The 10,109-nt window shown below is 33.3% G+C and overlaps 1 long non-coding RNA gene across 1 annotated transcript; it reads right to left on the bottom strand.

Annotated features, from left to right (window-relative positions):
- Positions 1-6,713: 6,713 nt before the first annotated feature.
- Positions 6,714-7,459, bottom strand: LOC142241392 (uncharacterized). The gene is made up of 3 exons (XR_012723612.1): positions 7,015-7,459; positions 6,831-6,929; positions 6,714-6,756 (listed from the first exon to the last, which is right to left on the bottom strand). It is a non-coding gene; the product is annotated as an uncharacterized LOC142241392 (long non-coding RNA).
- Between the last annotated feature and the right edge of the window lie 2,650 nt (positions 7,460-10,109).

Below are 10,109 nucleotides of genomic sequence, written 5' to 3'. Positions count from 1 at the left end.
CTATACCAAAACATGGACCGCTACTCACCATTTTTGGCACACCTCTTTATGGTTCTAAAATACCTCTAGAATTTGAAATTGAGGCAAATTGGATAAAAACTACGGATTCTATAAGCCCAAGAAGTAAAGTCGGGAGATCGGTCTATATGGGGGCCATACCAAAACATGCACTGACACTCACCATTTTTGGCACACCTCTTCAAGGTTCCAAAATACCTCTAGATTTTCAATTTCGCGCAAATTGGATGAAAACTACGGTTTCTATAAGCGAAAGACCCCAAATCGGGAGGTCGGTTTATATGGGGGCTATACCAAAACATGGACCGACACTCACCATTTTTGGCACACCTCTTCAAGGTCCCAAAATATCTCTAGATTTTCAATTTCGCGCAAAGTGGATGAAAAATACGGTTTCTATAAGCGAAAGACCCCAAATCGGGAGGTCGGTTTATATGGGGGCTATACCAAAACATGGACCGACACTCACCATTTTTGGCACACCTCTTCAAGGTCCCAAAATATCTCTAGATTTTCAATTTCGCGCAAATTGGATGAAAACTACGGTTTCTATAAGCGAAAGACCCCAAATCGGGAGGTCGGTTTATATGGGGGCTATACCAAACCATGGACCGACACTCACCATTTTTGGCACACCTCTTCAAGGTCCCAAAATACCTCTAGATTTTTAATTTCGCGCAAATTTGATGAAAACTACGGTTTCTATAAGCGAAAGACCCCAAATCGGGAGGTCGGTTTATATGGGGGCTATACCAAAACATGGACCGACACTCACCATTTTTGGCACACCTCTTCAAGGTCCCAAAATATCTCTAGATTTTCAATTTCGCGCAAATTGGATGAAAACTACGGTTTCTATAAGCGAAAGACCCCAAATCGGGAGGTCGGTTTATATGGGGGCTATACCAAAACATGGCCCGATATAGCCCATCTTCGAACCTGACCTGCGCGCAGACAAAAGACGATTCTGTGCCAAATTTCAGGACGATAGCTCCATTATTGAATGCTGTAGCGTAATTACAACAGACAGCCAGACGGACAGACGGACATGCTTATATCGTCTTAGAATTTCTCCCTGATCAAGAATATATATACTTTATATAGTCGGAAATCGATATTTCGATGCGTTACAAACGGAATGACAAACTTATTATACCCCGTCACCATTCTATGGTGGTGGGTATAAAAATACTTACCAATTTATGACTAAACTATTCGCTGAGATATAACAACAATTTTCCAAATTCATCTTGAATTGAATATTAATTTTTTACATTGAATAATAACAATTTCAATACACTTTCAATTACAACATATTTTCATATATATTCTTAATAACTTTTTTCTAAACTACCGATAAAATATTAATAACTTTCATTTAAAAAATTTAATAAACAAACACCAATATATGTCTCAAAACTCCAAAATAGTCCATGCCTTTATATTCCCTTGTTGCATACCTTCTAAAAAGATGCAACAGCCCACGCCAACGCCAACTACACAACTGAAGCATGCCAAACAAAACCAAGCAAAGCCAAAGAATTCCTACAACAACAAAAACACATGTGCCTTTATTGAAAACAACACCTCATCCAGCCAAATAAACCATCCGCGAATAACAAACACACACACAGACCACTAAATGAACAAAAATAAAAACAACCCCACGCTCATGTATACACAACAAAACTCAAGTAACATCATCTTTACATTAATCACATTCCACTATTCCGATAAAGATCTCTGTACTATGCATTAGTTCATCGCATCTGCTGACAATTTACTCTAAGAATAATATTCGTAAAGGCACACCAGTTTATGAACGATGAAACGTTTAACTTAAAATTTTTGACGAAAATGTCTATAAATTTTATTACATATGAACTAAAACTATTTCATTGGGTAATTTTTTACCAACAATTATTAACTATAGGAATTGTCAGTAAGAAATTGCTATCCACTTTCAAGTTCATTTTTCGTAAAAAAATATTTTCTCATACAAAAAAATCTTATAGTAAATTGCACTTATTATTTAGAAAATACTTTACATTTCACAAGTAGTTTTATACCATGACAAACGAATTTTTAACTACCAGTTAAGAAATTTTTTAAGGAAATTTCCATCGTATTTTGTAGGCTATGAACTAAACGATTGCTACTTAGAATTTGTAAAATTTCCTTTCGAGTAGTTAATTTTCGTTGAAGATACGAAAAATGAACTAAAATTGTAGAAAATTCTTGTAATAAATTATTGTAAAAATCTTCTTAAATTTACGAGAAACTTTTTTTCTGTGTGGGTCGTGGTGAAATTCTCAGTCGATCTGCGCATGTCCGTCCGTCTGTTGAAATCACGCTAACATCCGAACGAAACAAGCTATCGACAAGCTTGGCACAAGTAGTTGTTATTGATGTAGGTCGGATGGTATTGCAAATGGGCCATATCGGTCCACTTTTACGTATCGCCCCCATATAAACGCACCCCCAAATTTGGCTTGCGAGGCCTCTAAGAGAAGCAAATTTCATCCGATCCGGCTGAAATTTGGTACATGGTGTTAGTATATGGTCTCTAACAACCATGCAAAAATTGGTTCACATCGGTCCATAATGATATATAGCCCCCATATAAACCGATCCCCCGATTTGGCTTGCAGAGCCTCTAAGAGAAACAAATTTCATCCGATCCGGCTGAAATTTGGTACATGATGTTAGTATATGATCTCTAATGACCATGCAAAAATTGGTCCATATCGGTCCATAATTATATATAGCCCCCATATAAACCGATCACCAGATTTGACCTCCGGAGCCTCTTGGAAGACCAAAATTCATCTGATTCAGTTGAAATTTGGTACGTGATGTTAAAATATGGCCTCAAACACCCATGCAAAAATTGGTCGATATCGCTCCATAATTTTATATAGGCCCCATATAAACCGATCCCTAGATTTGACCTCCGGAGCACCTTGGAAGAGCAAAATTCTTCCCATTCGGTTGAAATTTGGTACGTGATATTAGTATATGGTATCCAAGAACCATGCAGGTATTGGTTCCTATCAGTCCATAATTATATATAGCTCCCATATAAACCGATCGCCAGAATTGACCTCCGGTGCCTTTTGGAGAAGCAAAATTCATCCGATCTGGTTGAAATTTGGTACGTGGTGGTAGTATATGATGTTTAACAACCATGCCAAAAGTGGTCCATAATCATTTATAGCCCCCATATAAACCGATCCCGAGATTTGATTTTGGAGAGTTGAAATTTGTGGATGACAGTCTTTCGTAGAAGTTTCTACGCAATCCATGGTGGAGGGTACATAAGATTCGGCCTGGCCGAACTTACGGCCGTATATACTTGTTTTTTTTTTTTTTTTTGACACATGTTGCATATGTTCGTTTATTATTTGATTTATTTTATAATTTGATTTATTTTGATTTATTTATTATACCCTGCGCCACACTGTGGAACGGGGTATTATAAGTTAGTGCATATGTTTGTAACACCAAGAAGGAGACGAGATAGACACATGGTGTCTTTGGCAATAGTGCTCGGGGTGGTTCCCTGAGTCGATATAACCATGTCCGTCCGTCCGTCTGTCTGTGAACACATTTTTGTGATCAAAGTCTAGGTCGTAGTTTGGGTCCAATCGACTTCAAGTTTGGCACATGTTCCTGTTTTGGGTCAGAATAGAACCCTATTGATTTTGGTAGAAATCGGTTCAGATTTAGATATAGCTCCCATATATATCTTTCGCCCGATATGCACTTATATGGATCCAGAAGCCAGAGTTTTATCCCGATTTGCTTGAAATTTTGCACGATTGGTAGTATAGTCGAGTGTGCAAAATTTGATTGAAATCGGTTCAGATTTAGATATAGCTCCCATATATATCTTTTGTCCGATATGGCCCCAGAAGCCAGAGTTTAGGCCCAATTTGGTTGAAGTTTTGCACATGGAATACAATTTGTAGTGTAGTCAAGTGTGCTAAATTTTATTGAAATCGGTTCAGATTTAGATATAGCTCCCATATATATCTTTCGCCCGATATGGAGTAATATGGTCCTAGAAGCCAGAGGTTTGGCCCAATTTGATTGAAATTTTGCACTAGCTGTACAAGTAGTAGTGTAGTCAAGTGTGCCAAATTTGATTGAAATCGGTTCAGATTTAGATATAGCTACCATATATAGCTTTCGCACGATTTACACTCATATGACCACAGAGGCCAATTTTTAACTCCGATTTTGTTGAAATTTTGCAAAGGGAGTAGAATTAACATTGTAGCTATATGTGCCAAATTTGGTTGAAATCGGTTCAGATTTAGATATAGCTCCCATATATATGTTTTTCTGATTTCGACAAAAATGGTCAAAATACGAACATTTTCCTTTTAAAATCGCCTCTGTTTAGTCGAAAAGTTGTAAAAATGACTCTAATTTTCCTAAACTTCTAATGCATATATATCGAGCGATAAATCACTAATAAAAGTTTGTGAAGTTTCCTTAAAATTGCTTCATATTTAAATCTTTCCCATATTTATACCCTTCACCACTACTGTGGTACAGGGCATAATAAGTTTGTGCATTTGTATGTAACGCCAAGAAGGAAAAGTCTGAGACCCATCGTTTAGTATACCGATCGTCTTAGAATTAAATTCTGAGTCGATTTAGCGATGTCCGTCTATTTGTCTGTCTGTTCATGTATTTTTGTGCGCAAAGTACAGGTCGCAGTTTAAGTCCGATCGTCTTCAAATTTGGCATAAGGTCGTTTTTTGGAACGAAGACAATCGCTATTGATTTTGGAAAAAATCGGTTCAGATTTAGATATAGCTGCTATATATATTTTATCACCGATCTGGTCATAATTGGCGTGTTTAACAACCGATGTTCTTCAAAATCAGTACATCCAAATATTTTATGAGTCTGGAAATACTTGCAAAATATCAGCTAAATCGGTTCAGATTTAGATATAGCTCCCATATATATCTTTCGTCCGATTTAGACTCATATGGCAACAGAGGCCAAAGTTTACTACCGATTTTCGTGAAATTTTGCACAGAGAGTAGAATTTACATTCTACCAATGCTTGCTAAATTTGATTGAAATCGGTTCAGATTTAGATATAGCTCCCATATATATATCTTTCGTCCGATTTGCTCTTATATGGCCTCAAAAGCCAAAGTTTTGCCGTGATGTGGTTCAAATTTTGCACAAGGGGTACGTTTAATAGTATGGGTAAGTGTACCAAATTTGGTTGAAGTCGGTTCAGATTTAGATATAGCTCCCATATATATCTTTCGCCCGATTTTCACTTATATGGCCACAAAAGCCAGAGTTTTGCCGCGATTTGCTTCAAATTTTGCACGAGAGGTACGTTTAATGGTATAGTTATGTGCGCCAAATTTGGTTAAAATCGGTTCAGATTTAGATATAGCTCCCATATATAACTTTCGTCCGAGTTGGACTTATATGGCCTCAAAAGCCAGAGTTTTGCCCTGACTTGCTTCAAATTTTGTACAAGGAGTACGTTTAATAGTATCGGTAAGTGTGCCAAATTTGGTTAAAATCGGTTCAGATTTAGATATAGCTCCCATATATATCTTTCGTCCGATTTGGACTTATATTGCCTCAAAAACCAGAGTTTTGCCCTACCTTGCTTCAAATTTTGCACAAGGAGTACGTTTAATAGTATCGGTAAGTGTGCCAAATTTGGTTGAAATCGGTTCAGATTTAAATATAGCTCCCATATATATCTTTCGCCCGATTTACACTCATATGATCACGGGGGCCAAAGTTATACTCCTTTTACGTGACATTTTGCAGAGATTGCAGAATTATTATTCTAACTACGCAGTTCAAATTTAGTCAAAATCGGTTCAGATTATATAGCTCTCATATATATACGTACACCAGAGTTGGGGAAGTATGGTAGACATTTTCATATTTTAGACCCATTTTCAATGGGATTTTCCTCCAATTGACTGGATAGTTTCCACAGAGAATATATTTAATATGATATTTAAGTGTGTCAAGTTTGTTCTAATCTGTTTCAGTTTTAAATAAAGCCTCCATACACCGAAAAAAAGTTTACTATTTTTTATGAAAAATGAACTAACCCATAGTAAGAATGACCATGATTTGGCGCCAAAGATTTTTTTCATCTAGATAAGTTCATGATTTTCTTATAAATTAGTTCATGTATTACATCGTATTTTAGTTCATTATTACTATGCTGTGGGAAGAATATAGTTAAACTCATTCAAAATATTCCTGCTATCCGGAAAAATTAACAATTTTTTGGGAAACCTGTATTAAAAAATTGGTTTGAAATAAACTGTTTGTCGGTATAATTTTCAAAAAAGTAGAGAAATGAGGAATCAAAAGTACAAAAAGCCTGTATACAACTAAGAAATTTTTCGTACAAAACAAGTCAATTTTCTATAACCACCAGTATTTTATTTCAAAGAATTATTATTATATTACACAAAACTATGGCTTATGATATACAATAAAGGAAATATTTTTTATAGTACGTTGGACGCATTTACTTGTCGGTAGTTAGTAATTGCTTCTTCAAAAGAGTAATATTCTATGTTATTAGGACTAAACTAATTAATTTAAATGTCCATGTTTTCTATCCATATGAAAGATATATGTGGCATAAGTTGCTATATTCAATTGAATTGTCCAATTTGATCGATTTTGGCTAACTTTTGTTGGGCGGATTTGGCTTAGAGGCATCTGAAGTTATACAAAATATAAGAAAAATATTATTAATTAATTAATTCTATCGTTCATATTGATCTTTAACTTACGGTTTTCAAGAGTATTTCCTAGAGCCAATAAGGATATCAGCTTAATTAGTATTAAACAGTAAGAATATTCAAAAAATTACCATTACGAGACCTGTCTACCTGCAAGTGAAAAAAATAATTTTTAATAAATTGAAATTTTGGTTTTATTAAAAACGGACAAAATACGGTTTACAGAAAAACTTACCACATTGAAAAATCCATCCAGTAGGTACATTATTGGAATCATATCCATGGACAAATGGGACGTTATTGAAATTATTCTCAGAATATAATTGAAATAAAAAATATTATAAAATTAGACATAATTTCCACTTGTCAGTATAGCATTTAGTATTTAAGGTGGATATTAAGTTCGAGTTTAGCGGCTAAAATTGCAATTTCCATGATAAGTTTTCTTTAATAATCCATTATAAAAAATAATCTTTATAAAAAAACTTGATTTGGGCTATTCTCCATCAAGTTATATTTAAATTTGTATCGAAGACGTATAATTTTATACTTTGCTTAGTGATTTATTTTTAATTTTAGCGGCTAAACTCGAACTTAGTACTCACCTGTAGGAATTGCTGTAACATAAAAATATAGATTCAAAAAAATGGTTGCTTCTCAACCTGTGATCCAGATGTAGAATAAATATAAATCATCCTATTACCACTCATGTTGTATATTTTTTATGTAAATCAATTTAAAATCCGCACTAATTTTAAACTAACATATTAACAGAAATATACAGTTCCTTAATCTGTTATTTATCAATAAAAAGCGCACGTACAATTTTGCAAAATTAAATCCACGTGTGCACTTCATAAATGCATCAACATAACTGAATGCAACAATAAAACTGAAAGACACAAATAGTCATAAGGGATACATACCTGCCGTAAAGAAAAACAACTCCACACACACACACGTTCCCTTTCTGATCTTGCTATTGCAAAAAAAACAACTCTCACCACAAAAGATACCAACAACACACAAGGAACATTCCATTGTCTCTAGAATCAAAACAACCAACAACAGCATAAATGACGCAATAACAAACACAAACAATCATACGAGATATACACAAAATTTCTCTAAAAACTCCCTCGCATGATGCACTCACATTTTCCAGTAGCACGTTTATTGATTAGTAGGAATTCTATCTATAAGTTATGTCGTTAAGTTAATTTTTACTACAAATTTTTTTTTTTCCATACAAAATGTTGTCTTAGTAAATTGTCCACATTTCGTAGTAAGATTTTTATATTGCCCATGTATTTTTATAATAGAATCAACGATGCATTAACTACTGTGTTGGAAATTTATTTAAGGAAAAATCCTTCCCATTTCGTAGTTAGTAAACTAAAAAACATTTACTGAATTTTTATAAGTTTTGCTTTAGCTAAGTTAATTTTCGTTGTGGTTACGAAAAATGAACTATATTACAGTAAATTTGTTGAACTATGTGGAAGTCAAAATGGTCCTTAAATTTACAAGACACTTTTTTTCTGTGTATATTCGTTCTTCCGGTTTATACAAATAAAGCCAAATTCTCACACTTTACACAAAATTCTGTGATGATTTCCCCATATCTTAGTCATATCCTACACACTGTAGTGCCAGACTTTCGATAGAACGGTTGAGTCTTAAATAAGGCTCCAAGTCGCCCGACTTGACCAAATAATATATCACAACCCACACTTGCAAGATCTAACCAATATTCTTGTAAAATCACCACTGATGAGTAGCAAAAATTGTAAATATTACTAAAATTCTCCTATATATCGAATACATATGTATCGCCTGATAAATCATAAATGCTCTTTTGTATATTGCATTAAAATTTCTCTCGCTTCACTGAAAAAACAGTGAACCCTTTTCCATTGCAAAATGAACTAAACTGTAGTAATATTGACCATGATTTAGCCCTTAAGATTTTTTTCAACTTGTCTAGTTTATAATTTTCTTAAATTTTAGTTCATCTATATCATTGTAGTTTAGTTCATTTTTACAACACCATAAGATTTATATACACCTACCAAGTTAAAAAGTCAGTATTATTTTGGTTTACTTGCTTATTTTGTGGGAAACCCGATAATAAAATTTGGTTAACAGTCTCTTTAAAATGTCGACGACTAGACTATTTTTAAATCAATCATTCCACAGTATAGAGAAATTAAATAATTAAAGGAACAACAAACCGTTTTACTATTATGAGAATTTTCATACATTAAAATTAAACTATCTTTAAGCAAAAGTACTTTATTATAAAAACTTATGATGAAAGTTCTTAACACGATGTTTTTTGTGAATAAAAATTATGACCACATGGAAAAGAGAGAAGTTCATTTGAACCCGCTGTTTGGACATTTTGACTTATCCTTTTTTTATTCATCGTAGGTAATTTTTTCACATATCTTGCTGGAAAAAATGGAAACAATAATGAAAATTAATAAAAATTAATACCATGTAATGAAATATAATTTTTAATTCTTCATTTTAGCTTGTAACTTACCATATTTGGGGCATTTTATCAAATGGTGTAAGGAATTCAACTTTTCTTTGGAAAACGTATCTCATAAAATTTGTACCTGAAACAATTAGAGCAATAATGAAGTATTCTAAATAAACTCATAAAACTGTGTTGTTATCGATGTGAAAGATATAATAAAATAAATATTCTAGTTGAAAGAAAGCCAAAGTTTTAATATAAAACTTACCAATTCTCTATTAAATTGTACGCTGAGGGGAAATATAAAAAGTTGTCCAAATTTATTTGGGTTACTCTGAAATTAAATATTAAATAAAATTATTAAATAACTTTTCAAAAAATCTAATGAAAAAAATATTAATATGCATAAAAAAACCAAATATTCTTGATATTCCTAGACAGTCATCAAAATGACGACACGTAATTTCATTTTCGATTTAAAATGCATTTTAGTCTATTGGGAAATGGTAAATTTAAGTTATACTAATTCGACCGTTTTATGAATTTTTGTTTTATACTACTTAAAACCAAATTGAATAAGAAAATAAATGCAAGTTTGGTTCACTTTTTCGCTCACGATGAAAATTATATCGTCTTGAAAGCAGCCGTAGTCAAAATGACGAAGGATGACGTTAATGTACAAAAAATAAGGATGGCTGTCCAGGGTTAAAAGAAAGTTAAAGAAAACTTACCAATTCACTATTAAATTACAGGCAAAGGAGTACTAAAAATTTGTCCAAATTTCAAGGGGTTATTCTGAAATTAAATATTTATTTTTACATTAAAAATATTACATTAGTTTCCAA

The sequence above is a fragment of the Haematobia irritans genome, chromosome 5 (genome assembly GCF_050003625.1).
Source record: "Haematobia irritans isolate KBUSLIRL chromosome 5, ASM5000362v1, whole genome shotgun sequence".
In the NCBI taxonomy this organism is placed as follows: Eukaryota; Metazoa; Arthropoda; class Insecta; order Diptera; family Muscidae; genus Haematobia; species Haematobia irritans.
Note: the sequence above shows the minus strand (reverse complement) of the source record. Positions and strands in the feature narration are given on the sequence as shown.